Here is a 15,631-nt window from a genome sequence, read left to right on the forward strand (position 1 = left end):
TTTCAGCGACCTCCTCGCACCTCCCTTTTTTGTATTCCACTTCAAATAATTGTTTCAGCAAATCCTTTCCATCTTCCTCAATTTTCTGTCCTATAATTTATCTTAACACATTCAAACCTTATTTTTCCCTGTATTCCATTTACCATCTATTGTACTTAATTCTTTATAACAATTCTGCTAAAGCCATGTAACTTCATTTCAACATCTTTCTAACATTCATTAATTTTACAGTATTTCTGTAGATAATCTTTAAATTTCTTCCAATCTTCTTCCATCGTCATCATCATCATCATCATTTTATTATTTATACTCCACCCATCTGGCTGGGTTGCCTCAGCCACTCTGGGTAGCTTACAGCATATATAAAGGTAAAGGTACCCCTGCCCGAACGGGCCAGTCTTGCCAGACTCTGGGGTTTGTGCGCCCATCTCACATTTATTGGCCGGGGGCCAGCGCTGTCCGGAGACACTTCCGGGTCACGTGGCCAGCGTGACAACGCTGCTCTGGCGAGCCAGAGCCGCACACGGAACGCCGTTTACCTTCCCGCTGGTAAGCGGTACCTATTTATCTACTTGCCCCCGGGGGTGCTTTCGAACTGCTAGGTTGGCAGGCGCTGGGACCGAGCAGCGGGAGCGCACCCCGCCGCGGGGATTCGAACCGCCGACCTTTCGATCGGCAAGCCCTAGGCGCTGAGGCTTTAGCCCACAGCGCCACCCGCGTCCCTGTTACAGCATATATAAAAACATAGTAAAACATCAGACGTTAAAAACTTCCCAGTACAGTGGTACCTCGGGTTACAGATGCTTCAGGTTACAGACCTCCACAACAAATTGAGATCCATTCTTAACCTGAAACTGTTCTTAACCTGAGGAACCACTTTAGCTAATGGGGCCTCCTGTTGCCGCCATGCCGCCACCGCGCAATTTCTGTTCTCATCCTGAAGCAAAGTTCTTAACCCAAAGTACTGTTTCTGGGTTAGCGAAGTCTGTAACCTGAAGTGTCTGTAACCTGAGGTACCACTGTACAGGGCTGCCTTCAGATGTCTTCTAAAAGTTTGAGTTTGGATTTGATATCCCGCTTTATCACTACCCTAAGGAGTCTCAAAGCGGCTAACAATCTCCTTTTCCCTTCCTCCCCCACAACAAACACTCTGTGAGGTGAGGCTGAGAGACCTCAGAGAGAAGTGTGACTAGCTCAAGATCACCCAGCAGTTGCATGTGGAAGAGTGGGGAATCGAACCCGGTTCACCAGATTACGAGTCCACTGCTCTTAATCACTACACCACACTGGCTCTTTGTTGCATAGGTCTTTATCTCCTTGACATCTGAAGGGAGGGGAGGGACAATTGGGAAGCAAGACAGAAGGGAAGCTTGCTTGGGCCCATCCAGAGGTGGAGTTCTCCAGGGTGGAAGACCTGTTACTCTTTCTGCAGCAGGATTCCCGTCTCCAAGGTCCTTGAGCCGCCCTATCAGCATGTCGAACATGGATCTTCTTTGCCACTGAGAAGTCTTCTCACCCTTTGGGTTGACTGGAGATGAGTCAGCCACAGAGATCTGGCTGCTAGAGTCACTCTGGAGAAAGATGTAAAGGGACCCCTGACCATTAGGTCCAGTTGCGGACAACTCTGGGATTGTGGCGCTCATCTCACTTTACTGGCCAAGGGAGCCGACGTACAGCTTCCAGGTCATGTGGCCAGCATGGCTAAGCCGCTTCTGGCAAACCAGAGCAGCACACAGATATGACATTTACCTTCCCGCCGGAGCAGTAACTATTTATCTACTTGCACTTTGACATGCTTTCGAACTGCTAGGTTGGCAGGAGCAGGGACCAAGCAACGGGAGCTCACCCCGTTGCGGGGATTCGAACCACTGACCTTCTGATCGGCAAGTCCTAGACTCTGTGGTTTAATCCACAGTGCCACCCGTGTCCCTGGAGAATGATGTACTATGCGCGAAATCTAAGCATTTGGGGACACTGAAAACACAAGCTGCTTTGGTTTCAAGGGAATTACGTGCAAGTGGAACTTCAAGGAACACCCAACTTAAGTCACTCTTAAAGAAGTTTGAGCACTCCAACTCCTTTGCCCATGCACACGTACAGAAAATAGCTCTGCAACATGAGATCTGCCTTGATTGCTGCAATACATCCTCAATTATTATTATTGCAAAATTGTTCAGATTCTTATATAGATGGCATGGCTGTGGCTATTATGAACAGACCATGTTGCAGCACTTCTGGCCGGATATGGTTTTATTATCTATTGAATTTATATACCGCCCTATACCCAGAGGTCTCAAGGTGGTTCACAGAAAAGATCAATGTAAAACCCCCACAATTTATATATAATCAAAATAAAAACAACAACCCATTATTGAGACCCATTGCCTAATGGTTCCGTTGAAAGGCCAGGTGCAAATGTTCAAATGAAATCCATGCATCAGTATCTATGCTTCGGCATCCATGGAGAAATACGTGTTTGATGGATGTAATAATGGAATACTGAATGGTTTTGTTTATATAAAATATGCAGGGATTTATGCTATGCAAAATGAACCATGGAAGGGAAGAAGGGAAGTTTTTGTTATTTTACAGTTGTTTAAATGAATATTCTAAATTGTAAAACAGAAAATGTAATAAAAATTATAAAAAAGTAAAGTAACCGAAAAAGAAGAGAGAAATATATGTGCCAGCTTTGCAAGTTAACTTTCACATGTCAGAAGGCACCTTTTATCATATGTGGTGGATATGTAAAGTAGTAAAAGAATTTTGGGAAATGATTTATAAGGAGTTGAAAAAAAGTTTAAAATAACTTTTTCTAAAAACACCGAAGCTTTTATTTTAGAAATCCTAGGTGTGAAAATCTCGAGTGAGCAGAAAAGACGATTTATGTAGCGACCATGGCTGTGCAGATGGTATTAGCCCAGAGATGGAAAGAAGATAAAGTCCCTACCAGAGAAGAATGGCTGATTAAATCGATAGATTATGCCAAATTGGCAAAAATGACTGGAAGAATAAGAAATCAGGAGGACCAAAATTTTAATAAGGAATAGGGAAAATTTATAATTAAAGACCATTGTAAACGGCTAAAAGCTTTAGCAGGACTGGAATAACACTTGTAGTTTAATGGTGAATTTTGGACATCATGGAGATGTAAAAGATTTGTATCATCATAAAAGATGCAGGAGGAAATGATTAACAATAGGAACCACAAAGGGGAGGATATTCTTTGGAATCTTGTTTTTATGTTGAATATGCGATTGTAAAACTTCAATCTGAAAACCAAATAAACAAATAATAATAATAAACTTTCACATGTCAAAAACGTGTAAATTTGTTTCTGCAGGTAAGATACGCTTCAGGGGGCTGCATGCAGAAAACAGCAGAGCTTCTTCACCCCATAAAAACTGAGAGCGTATTGTTGCTTTAAAAAAACAACAACAGGAACATTTTGGAGCAGCAGCAGAAGAGAGAAAGCGGAGCCCCTGCTCCCCTGCTCAATCCACGGGCAAGTGAGCCGGCGCATGCGCACTCCGGCTTCCCGAAGGTGGGGGAGGGAGGGAGGCGAGCGCGCTCTCGCGCCGGGCCAGACAGACGGCCGAGGCCCCGGCTCTCCTGTCGCAGTTCGGCGGTGGCAGTGCGCCTGCGCGGCCGCCGCAGCAGGCCGGCGGGAGGCGGGGCCGCGCGTTTCGGAGCGGCTCACTATTTGGCAGGAAGGCGCGGAGGCCTCTCTCCTGGCAGCGGCGGCCGCGCAAGGCTGAGGGGGAGGCTCCCAATGTGGCAAGGGAGAGGAGGAGGAGGAGGTGGAGGGCTGAGCAGCGGCGGCGGCGGCGGCGGGGGCCGAGCGAGACAAGGGGAGCCGCCGCAGCAGCAACCGCCGCCGCCGAGGAGCTGAGCGGCCTGGCCGGGCGAGCGGGGGGTTGGCGGAGCCTCTGCAGCACTGGCACCCCCGCCGACGCCGCACCCCCGCCGGGCACCGCGCGCCCGCCCGGGTGCAGGCGGAGGCGGCGGAGAGGGCGGACGAGGAGGCTCGGGCAGCGGCAGCAGGTGAGGTAACGGCGGTGAGGGGAGCGGGGGGGGGAGGGGAAAGGGAGCGGGAAAAGGAGCCGCCGCCGCGCCGCCCTTGGCCCGGCCGGGCAGTACCGGCCACCGCCGGTGGGAGTCGCTGTGGGGGAGCCGCTCCCTTGGCCTGGCCCCTCCCGCCCCGCGTCCCTCGGGGCTGGCGTTATTTATTATTCATCCGAGGAGGGCGCGCGATCCTCCTCCTCCTCCCCCCCCCAACTCGCTCGCTAGCTCGCGCCAGGCTTTCCCCCCCCCACCCCGCTTCTTCTCTTCTCCCTCTCTTTCCCCCCCGGAAGCTGTTGCTAGGAAGAAACGGGGGGGGCAGCCCGGCGGGGGACCCTTTTCTCCTCCTGTGGGGTGGAAGGAGCGAGAGGGAGACGCTCGTGGTCTTCAAACCCCCCCCCCCAAATCTTCCTTATACACACATTGCTTCCCTCCCCGCTATTTTGTGTGTGTGTGTGTGGGGGGGGAAGCCTCCGGCCTTTTGTCATCCTGCAAAAATAAAATCCCATTATTGGAAACAGAGAGCCACGAGGGAGTGAGGGGCGGGGGTAGGTGAGGGGGAATTGTGTGTGTGTGTTGGTGAATCGGGGGGGGGGGTGATGGATCTGTTGTTGCTAGTGGTGCCCATGAGAATGTGGCAAGCCTCGTCTCTCTCTCACACACACAGGCTCTTGCACACTCACACACACACACACACTCAATCAATCACACAATCTCACAAACACACACAATCTCAGACAGACACACTCACACAGGCACACAATCGCACACAGGCACACACAATCTCACGCACTCACACAATCGCACACTCACAGATTCTCTCTTACACACACACACACACACCCTCCAGAAACTTCCCACTAGGTAACGAAAATGGCCAAGGAGAGAGGCAAACAAAGCTGCCCCAGTCCCTGCCACAGCAGCTCTGTGTGTGTGTGTGTGTTGTCAGGCTTTGCTGGGTTCCTTTGTCTGCTGTTGCTGCCTGTCTCTCCTCCCTTCTCTCCTTTCTTTCTGCTTTTCTCCCCTTCTCCTTCTCCTCGCCCTCTCTCCCTCCTCCCCCTCCTTTTTTTTTCCTTTTTCCTCTTGCCTTTCCCTCTCCCTCCCCTCCCCTCTTCCTTCACAGACTCCAAGAGCTGCTGCAGCTGCAGGTTTGTAAATACTGGACTCACATTCACACACACACACACACGCAAAACATGGCTGACGCTCTGCTGCCCCCCCCCTTCTGTAGGGCTCATTTTCTCTCTGCTTCTTGGTCTTTCATCCACTTGTGCTTTGCCTCCCCCTCTTTTATTTCCCCTCCCCCCCAACCCACCCAAAAAGGAAGGAAACTGCAGTGTGTGTGAGAGAGAGGGAGGGAGAGAGACTTTGATGGGATATAAAGGGAAGGGTCTTTGCTCTGGAGCTTTCTTTTCTTTTTTGTACAGTATGGTAGAGGAAAAGTCCAAAAGATTCTTGCAAGCTTAGAGAGGCCTGGGGAGGGGGAGGGGGGGTGAGTGGTGCGACCTCTGCTGAGAGGCTTGACTGGAATGTGCGTATCTGTCTTCCTAGGCATGGGGGGAAGGGAGGCTGATGCACCAAAAAAATGTTGGCGGTGATTAAGGCTATTAAATAGGTGTTACGTTAGTTAGCAGGATGCTCAGGGCCATTCCTTTTATTTTGGGATATGCCTCATTACCTGGCATCATACAGTATGTTAGCTCTGAACACAGGGTGGCAATTCCCCACCCCCCAGTCTGATTTATCCTTTTTTTAGTGCTTGTGCCATTCCAGAATCTGAAGTAATTGTTGAGCTGCGAGAGTTAAAACATGCATATGGTGATGGTAGTTCAGTTTTATACAATAACTTTTCTTCATAACGACAAGATAAGTGCATACAAGGAAGTGCTGCACCTCATTTTTTAGGGTTTCAGTGACTACACAAATCTAAGATTCCTCACTATCCTGTGTTGCTCATCGAAAGCATCCAAGACTTTAAAAAACAACAACCACCCCAAAGATCTTGGCCAGCTACCAGCACCTCCTTCTGGCTTTGACAAAACTTCATAAAACAGTTTTGAACTACACACAAACACATCCATCTTTAGTTGACAAGGCCCTTTGCAGTTTCTTCTCATGTAAAATGACCTTGGGTATAATTGCATGCTTTTCTTTAAAGGAGGGTTGTGCACAAGAGTTTTCTTTGGTTCTGTGCTGCCTGTGGGTGACTGGTTGCTACAAGAGAGATCCCCCCCCCCATTGTGCATTTTTACTTCTGAGCATGTTACTAACGTTTAGAATGTTGGCTTTGTGTTACTATTCTTTTGTCCACACAATAATTTTGTGGCCTTTGCATAATTTATCACCAGCAAAGTTAGTATCTTTCAAAAATACATAATGTAACCAATTGGAACTTAAATGCTTGGTGGTGATTGGTAAAATTGATTTTGAAATTGCAGAGCAGATGGGTAGAATAATGGAATATTTGTCAAGCTTTGGAAATTGGAACTCTTGGGTTAGCTGCCACATTACAAAATTATATAAATGCATAGTTGGGAGCCTTTGTTTGAAATATTTATGTTAAGTGGTACGGATATAGATTGTATAACTGAAAATAATTCTAAGTGGCTTACAAGAAAGAATACAGTAATAAAAGCACAAAGCTAACATATTGCATATTATGTATACATTATCAAATATGTTCAGTATTCCTGAATGAAGAATTGCACCTGTACTGAAATGAAGCTTTGATTAGTCTCTGCCCACCGATGGGACCAAGGAAAATTAGTTGCAGCCCAGGTTTCACAATTGGGAACCTTTTGTTCAGTTTTTGTTGGGCTTTGCATGCAGCATTCTTGTTACAGTTGACTTGTTGATCAGCAAATGATGCCCTGCATCCTGTTCTCAGAGCAGTTAATAGGGCAGTCTCCATGGCGGCACACCACTACAGAGTGAAAGTATATAAATATTTAGCCATACTGTATTTGTATTGACTTGTTTTTCTAACTTTGCTAGGTCTAGATGCAGAGGAAGCAAGAGTCAAAGGATGTTCATGAGGGGAAGTTTCTGAGAAGTCTGTAGAACCTGAACTCTTTAGGACGTTAGAGAAAAGACTGACCTCAAAGCTTAAAACACAGGATAAAAAAAGACATTTAAATGAACATTCTGATGTAGGAACCTTATCAACCCTTACAGACAAAGAATAATGGAAATTCAAAGGGTTCTGGAGTGGGTTGTGAAGTTATGAACTCAAATACATGTGAGGGAGCTAAATTAAGGCCTTTAGGATCATCCTCTTATAGGGACTACTTTCTCCATTGTGGCAGTTTGAGGAATCTCTGTCTTCTAACTTGATTATATGTTGATAGTGATTAATTGTAAGTTGGCTTTCCAGGGGAGGGAGTAGAAGTATGAACAGAAAATAAACAGAGCAAGTTTCAGCAGGAAGGTACTGGTTCTCTGGCCAGGGTTGTTCAGTTCCACAGGGAGGGGCTTAAGCAGAAAGCTGAACTGTGCTTAATGGCTATTGCTTTGCTGTTTGTAAGGGGTAGGAGTAACAGAGAGGTGGGGCTTCAGGATAGTTATGTATATGCAGTTGGTATGCTGTAGGTGATTAGGCATATAGATGAGGCTTTTTGCAAATTGAAATTCCCTTTGCCAGTCCAAGTCAAACTTTATGTTGAACCAGTGAGACCTTTGGTTAACCTGGTGCTGTTTATTGCATCTGAAACAATTTGAATCTGTACAGTGGTACCTTGGGTTAAGAACTTAATTCGTTCTGGCGGTCCATTCTTAACCTGAAACTGTTCTTAACCTGAGGTACCACTTTAGCTAATGGGGCCTCCTGCTGCCGCCGCACCGCCACCACACGATTTCTGTTCTCATCCTGAAGCAAAGCTCTTAACCCAAGGTAGTATTTCTGGGTTAGCGGGGTCTGTAACCTGAAGCGTATGTAACCCGAGGTACCACTGTACTTTGGAACAACGCAAGCGACCTCTAAGACTTCCCATTGGAACTCATACAGTGGACATATGTCTCCTTTATGCTACATTCTTCCTTCACTACTACCTGAGTGTAACCTGAAATTATCTTGCTGTGCACCCACCCAACCTATTATGCACTGTGCCACAGTATTGAGGCACAGATGTGCAGGGTTCTCAGTTTTTGCTGTAGCCTCAGCATGCTTCAGTTAAGTCATACCTCAGGCAAGCAGTCATTCATTTAGAGCTGGATTCCTCAACTTTTTGCCCTGCAAGTATTTTGGACTACAACTCCCATCAGCGCCAGCACAGCTGGTGGTCAGAGATACTCTTCTTCTTTGGCGATCACTCGTAGCCGAGTAAGATTGTCTTCCATAAACATGGTTTTAACAGTGAGTCCGTAAGTGACTGTGGAGGCCAATTCTGGATCCACACATCCTTCCACAGTGGGGACATTGGTTTCTGGGCGAGAGTTGATCACGGTCAGGGATACTAAGGAGTTGCAGTCCAACAACATCTGAAGTGTGCCATGTTGCGGAAGGCTGATTTAGAGGGATTGGAAATGTTGATAGTTGGTAATTCCAATGACTTTGCTGTTTAGACCTGAATAAGGAAGGCAGAGGTGGTTGGGTCATGTTCACTTGATAGCTTCCATAGCTGCTAGAACTTTAACTAATGGAAAGGTTTTGTATGTTGTATATGCCAGGTTTGCACCTCTAGCTGTATTCTAAATCAGAACTAAAAAGTAGTATCTAGTTGGCATATTTCAATCAGACACAAGCTCAAGACCATTCTCAAGTTAATCCTTGTCACTTGGTAGGTTTATTTCACAAAACTTAGCCAAATAATTTCCCAGGATATTTCTGGTTATCAGTAAATAGGAGGAGCAGAACAGTGGCTGGATAGGCCTTCTGCAGAGCAATTCTTCAGACCCGAGGTGGCCATTGTGGCACTTGTTAGGTACAGTGGCACCCTTGGGATCTAAATTTGGTGCTCACAAGGTGCACTCCCTTGCAATGATGGCAAAGAGGTGGGGCTCCTTTTTCTCCCAGAGAACAAATAAGAGAGTAGAAGGGAGAAAGGACATCTGGGTGGTTAGAGGGATGAAAATTTAGTTGTTGGGGTGCAGGGAGAAGGATGTGAGGGCGATTTGGCTGCAACATCTGTCACCCCATTGGTCGGCAGGGAAGGAGATGGGGTGCTACAGGAGTCAGGAGAGAATGAAGTACCAGATACAGAGAAGGCTTGCATGTGTTTGCACATGCACACTAGATCCTGTGAAATGAATGCTATTCAAAATGCATGATTTTTTTCACAGCTTCCCTCTCCCCCAAATCAACATCAATTTGCAGATCATTTCTGTCTCCATTGACTGAATAATACAAATCATGGTTTCAGTGTGCTTTAGCACTGCCCAGGTGCATAATCATGGATCTAAGGCAGGGATCCTTATGTATCATAAGTTTTACAAGGGATCATCTCAAACCATAACAGGTAGCTCTGTGTACACGGATGTGTTATGTTATTTGTTTTTTGCCCTATGAGGAGGATTGCTGCCTTGGATCAATGTTTTTGTTGTGCTGGCAAATTCCAGATTTATATATTTTTTTTCCTATGCAGTTTCATACTTTCATTTGATAGTGGGTTTGTTTTTTTAAAACCTTTCATACGCAAAAGAATCTGTTTTAAGTCTGTTGGAACTGACTTTTACCCAGGTTCCATGGAAAGCGTGTGCACATGCTTTCTGTCTAGTGAGATTCCAGCCTGGAGAGAGGAACAACCCAAGTTAGTAGTACCCATGGCACTCACTGAAAATTCTGAATGGACCAACAAAGGTTGGCTATTTATCTAGTGGGGGAGCCTGTAAGGCTATCTCAGTCTGACCCGTTGATAAAAAATAATAATCTGTTATTTGAAATTTTCCTATGACATCCTTTTCCTTGTTCTCCCAAGTATATCTTCCATCTTCTCTATTCTTATCAACCCATTATCTACATTTTTCTTGCCTTGGTTGTTAAACGTTATACAGTGGTGCCTTGGTTTACAGATGCTTCAGGTTACAGATGCTTCAGGTTACAGACTCCACTAACCCAGAAATAATACCTCAGGTTAAGAACTGCTTCAGGATGAGAACAGAAATCGTGCGGCGGCGCAGCAGCAGTGGGAGGCCCCATTAGCTAAAGTGGTACCTCAGGTTAAGAACATTTTCAGGTTAAGAATGGACCTCCAGAACAAATTAAGTTCTTAACCCGAGGTACCACTGTACTCTACCTTCATTTGTGACTTGTCAACTTATGTAAATTATCACTTGCTGGGAACCCCACCCCCTTAGTTGTAATTTTTATTGATGTTATTCAAAATATCAGCAAAGTTTGTTAAAACTCTAACCTGATTCAAGAGGACTAATTTTTGGTACTCTGTGGGCCAATAATGTAGTGAGGAAACGAGCAAATCGAATGTTTGGGATGTCTACTTGATCCTAGTGACGAGGCCGAAGACACTTAAATCAACAGCAGAGGTGTAAATGATATTTTTATGATAGAAAACAATTAGAATGAATGTCAGATAGCTTTCGTGCTTTGGAACAAACAGAAAACTCATTTCACTGTTCAATGTATTATGTGAGATTGGTGAGGCATCAAACTGCCTTAATCTTGTGGAAGTGGAGGAGACCAGATAAATCTTTGTATTCAGACCAGTCTAAGTCATATGGGCAAGGGTGGCAGATGAGTCAAACATACAAGAGAGTAACTCATACTGCATTTTTAATAATACACTATACTGGTGTTGGAAAGCTAGAAAACAGAGGGATATGCTCTAATTTGGAAGGGAAGAATGAGACTCTATAAATGCATGCCTTTGTCTCATTATAGCATGTTTGCTAGTAGCTACCCATCTCCTGTTTCATTCTTACAATTAGTTTCTTCCACTTTTCCTTCTGACCATATATGCCTACACACATGTCACCCAGAGAATTTTCCTGAGGACTTGTGTGGGTTAGAAGTGCCTTGGGTCAAATATGTGCTGCTACTCTTCCTTTGAACCCTCTCCATTTTTGGCTTAGGGCTCTTTTACAGGGTTCTTGAGTAGAGAGTATGCAGGGGGAAAGCAGAAATATGAATTAAGCCTCACACCTGGTTTTTTTTGGCTGCTCATTATAACCCATGAAAGGGTTGTTAGATTCTGATATGCTTTTAGATTCATAATTACAATATTTCATGCCTTATGCAGAAATCACTTTAGTACAATACTAAGACATATATATTTGCTTTATAATTGTTAATAATACTTGTTCATGTTAGACTTAACAACACATGATCAGAGTTACATGGTGAGAAGGCTACTCGAACCTATAGCTTATGTTCTAAGGACGCGGGAGGCGCTGTGGTCTAAACCACTGAGCCTCTTGGGCTTGCTGATCGTCAGGTCGGCAGTTCAAATCCACGTGACAGGGTGAGCTCCCATTGCTTTGTTCAGCTCCTGCCAACCTAGCAGTTTGAAAGCATGCCAGCACGAGTAGATAACTAGGTACTGCTGTGGTGGGAAAGTAAACAGTGTTTCCGTGTGCTCTGGTTTCCGTCATGGTGTTCTGTGCGCCAGAGGCAGTTTAGTCATGCTGGTCACATGACCCGAAAAGCTGTCCGCGGACAAACGCCAGCTCCCTTGGCCTGAAGGCAGGGTTGAGTGCCGCACCCCATAGTTGAATTTGACTGGACTAAACCGCCCAGGGGTCCTTTACCTTTCTAAGTACATTCTCTAGCCTGAGAAATTAGTAATAGGGTTATTATAACATGCTTATAGCCCATTTTGCCGTGTTTAATAACACTAAAGAAGACTTGCAGTATATTCTTTTTGAATTTCAACATTTATTTTTTGAAAATGGCAAGACAGCAGATAAAAATAATTTAAAAAATCATTCTTCAGGTAACCGGCACTATAGCTTTAGCTTGACAAGCAAAAGTTTGCAAGCAAAAGTCTTGGCTAGCAAAGGTTTGTGCAACTCAAACCTCTCTAGGTAAGCCATTGCATAGCCTAGGGACTACCACAAAGTGGCTTTCCCTTGTCCCCACTAGACACTTCAACTACTGATGGAATGCAGAGAAAAGCCCCTCTGCTAGATTTTATGAACAAGAAGACTCAGGGCTTTAAAGGCAAAAAACAGGTTGTTGTTTTAATTGTCCCCATAAACAGGCCAGAAGCCAGTGTAGCTGTTGTAATCGCATACTCCCAAGAAATTATTCCAGTCAATACTCAAGTTGCTGCATTCTAGACCAGCTGAAGTTCCTGGACATTTTAGGTGCAGCTCTATGGAGACGGCATTGCAGTAATTCCCTCTAGGTGGTAATTAAGGCATGTTATCTTGGCCAGATATGATCTCTCTAGGAATGGATGGATCTGGCACACCGACTGAAACTGTGCAAAAGCATTCTTGGCAACAGCTGCTCCCCAAGAACCCAGGAGGAAAACTGGATCTGGAAATGTGAGCCTGAGTTTTCACAGGGAGTTCTGCCTGTCTGAGTGGCTGATTTCTAATACCATCAATTAACCCTAGTTCAATTTCTCTGCCGTCTGCATAAGATCTCATAAAAAGTGATATTGGGTTATTATTTTTATTTTATATATTGTGATCTTTTCTGTGAACTGTCCCGAGACCTCTGGGTATAGGGCAGTATATAAATTGAATAAATAACAACAACAACAACTACTATCCAGGGACTTTCATGTGCACTCCTGAATTTAGAAAACAAACCCAAAACAATTTTGTATGGTACCGAGTCCTCGCTCTTCCTTGAATGCATAAAGCAGTGTTTCTCAAACTTGAGTCCCCAACAACTCCCAACAACCACTGGTCCTGCTAGCTAAGGATGATGGGAGTTTTAGTCCAACAATAGCTGGGACCCAAGTTCGAGAAACACTGACATAGAGCCTGTTGTATAGTGGTCATCTAAACCAACCCCACCTAGTAACCTTCTAGTTGTATGTACATCAGTGTTGGACAGTGTTTCATATTGTTTAGTACAGTGGTACCTCGCAAGACGAATGCATCGGAAGACGAAAAACTCGCAAGACGAAAGAGTTTTTCGTTTTTTGAGTTGCTTCGCAAGATGAATTTCCCTATGGGCTTGCTTCGCAAGACAAAAACGTCTTGCAAGTTTGTTTCCTTTTTCTTAAAACCGCTTGAAGAGGTGCAGTTGCGACTTGACCATGCTTCGCAAGGCGAAAAATTCGCAAGGCGAAAAAACTCGCAGAACGAATTAATTTCGTCTTGCGAGACACCACTGTAGTATTGACTTTGTCATTTCTTCCCAAGCTCTTCAGAATGTTTCTATTTCATATTAACGGCTTACATTGGAAATTGTGCTGAACTACAGTAAATTGGCAAGCTCAATACTCCTTTGGTCACAGTGAATCCACTAAACCAGTATGAGGGTTGAGGCAACTGGATAATCCCAGTCAATTTTTTCACAGAATTGTAGCGCCACTCTATATTGCAAACTTTTAATTCTTACAGTACTGACTAACTTGAAACTTTAGCACTTTCTTCATTTCTATGAAGGTACAATACAGAGAGCTTGGGGTCATTTTCTCTAGAGTAGTTGACTTTGCCATGTGGGGTTTTTAATTAGTCTGTATAAAAATAGTATTGGGACTCTCTTCAGAAATAGCTTGTTATTTTACCTATAATTATAAAGAAACCGGTGTGTCTCCTGGATGTTGTGAGTGCAAAACCTCAGATTTTTTTTACCCAAACTTGATGATTTGGATACAGGCTAAAGTAAAGATGTTTACTGACAAGAACATTTGCCATGCCTGATCATGCATAATAAGGTGAGCCAAGTTGGCTACTTCTGATAGGTCAGTGAAGTAGCCATCACTTAGTGGTAGATTGTGCAAAAACAAATCATTTGGCTTGATGATCAGGACTTTACAAGTGGGGCATTTCTCAGATGGAGAGGGATTTTTTATTTATTTCATAAATAATGAAATTATAGCACGTTTGAAAACAATTGCCAATCAAATTATTTAGGCAATAATTATTTAGGCAGTATGCATTTTCAAGTCCCTGTGTGTGTGTGTGTGCTACTAGAATAGGCAGATCGTAGAGTCAAACAGAATTGCATTGTAAATCCTATGGGAGGAATTGCACTAACGTGAAAGTTACATTAGTGCAAGCAGTTGAGCTTGCCTGACGGAATGTTCTCCCTTCTCTTCCTTGTGTACTGTTCTGGGGGTTCTCCTGACCGTGGGAACCAGTTGTGGGAGCATACAGGGAGGTAACACTGTGGCACTGGTAAAAGTCTTTCCATAGGCTTATACTAGTGGGATTAATTCGTTGAATCTGGTCTTAAGTGTACAGGACGATGATTTTCCCCATTGTATCTTGCATGTATGAATGGTAGACAAATATATCACATAACTTGTCATGAAGTAGTGATCCTGTGAGCAAGTATCACTGGGTGGGGCCCCTCAGGCAGGTGGTAACAATTAGTCCCCAAAGTAGGAGCATTTGATGGGGCTGTCTGGTTGCCAGCATTCCCCAGCCCCTATAAATATTCGCGATAACCTACCGGGGAAGAGAGAGAACCTGCCGTGTTTTAGACTTGCTGTTTGATGTTCTGTAGCTGGTGCCAGAAAATGAGCCAATAAAGCCTGGTAACCCATTCGGTTTCTTCATGTGAATGATTAGCAGCTTGGAGGGAGGACTCAGAAAAGCAGCCCCCTCCTTGACATTTCTAGTCCAAAACAGCTCTCTTTCTTGAGCTCAAGATGCTAAAGTCTACAACTTCTATAATTTGAGATTCTGATTCTTGCAGGGCTATCGAAGCTTGTGAATACACCCTACAGTTCTGTCTGGTAGTGTTGCCTCAAGTTTTTTAAAAAATAGATCTAGATAGTCCTATCGTCAGCTCTACCCTTTACTAGATGTATCCAGGTTTTCCCCTCTATTCTTCCTAGAAGCAGCAAACTTGCTTTAGATTATGAGATCTTCAACAGTCATGGTAGGGTGTGATATCATAACTTGAGTCTATAAATAACTTCTTTGGCTGTACACAGGCTGCTTACATTCCATTGCCCTAAAGGAGATTTAAGTAGCCTGTGTTCAGAATTGGAAAATAATTAGTAACTACATGCTAGACAGAAATGCACCCTGCTAAGATCTGGCACCTGGGTCACTTCTGGCACCCTTAGTGAGCAGCATGAGCCATTTTACTCTCACAAAAATGTGTTCCTGCCTTGTTTGTGAAACAAAAGATAAAATCTCATCTTCTCTGTTTGCTAAAGGTGCTAAATGTCCCTGCAGGCTAGACTTTGGTGTGTATAACAAAATTTGTATGCTGTTCACTTGTCTTTATCTCCCGGACGTCATAGGATCAGCACTAGTGATAGATACCGGTAGTTGCTGAGTGAACAAGTATATGTTGTTGCTGTGCCAGCACATAGGAAATTGGAAGTAGTAATAGTAATATTTAGGATTACCATTTCAAGATGATGATGATGATTATAAAACAAAATTTCCAAATGCAGTAAATAAATCGAACAGAAATACTTCATACTAACAGTCATAAAAAAGTACTATCAGATATAGTCCATGGTGGGATGCAAGGTTC

General features: G+C 44.4%; 1 protein-coding gene across 2 annotated transcripts in view; it reads left to right on the plus strand.

The window, feature by feature from the left end:
• The first annotated feature begins 3,680 nt into the window (after nt 1-3,680).
• SPIN1 (spindlin 1) overlaps nt 3,681-15,631 on the plus strand; it is a 38,219-nt gene continuing 26,268 nt past the window's right edge. The window contains exon 1 of one of the 2 annotated variants that reach the window (XM_082241665.1): nt 3,681-4,044. The gene's annotated coding sequence lies outside the window, so the exon portion shown is untranslated. The remainder of the gene's footprint in view (nt 4,045-15,631) is intronic. The other variant, XM_082241664.1, reaches the window with a different exon arrangement.

The sequence above is a fragment of the Podarcis vaucheri genome, assembly GCF_965113315.1.
Source record: "Podarcis vaucheri genome assembly, chromosome: 11".
In the NCBI taxonomy this organism is placed as follows: Eukaryota; Metazoa; Chordata; class Lepidosauria; order Squamata; family Lacertidae; genus Podarcis; species Podarcis vaucheri.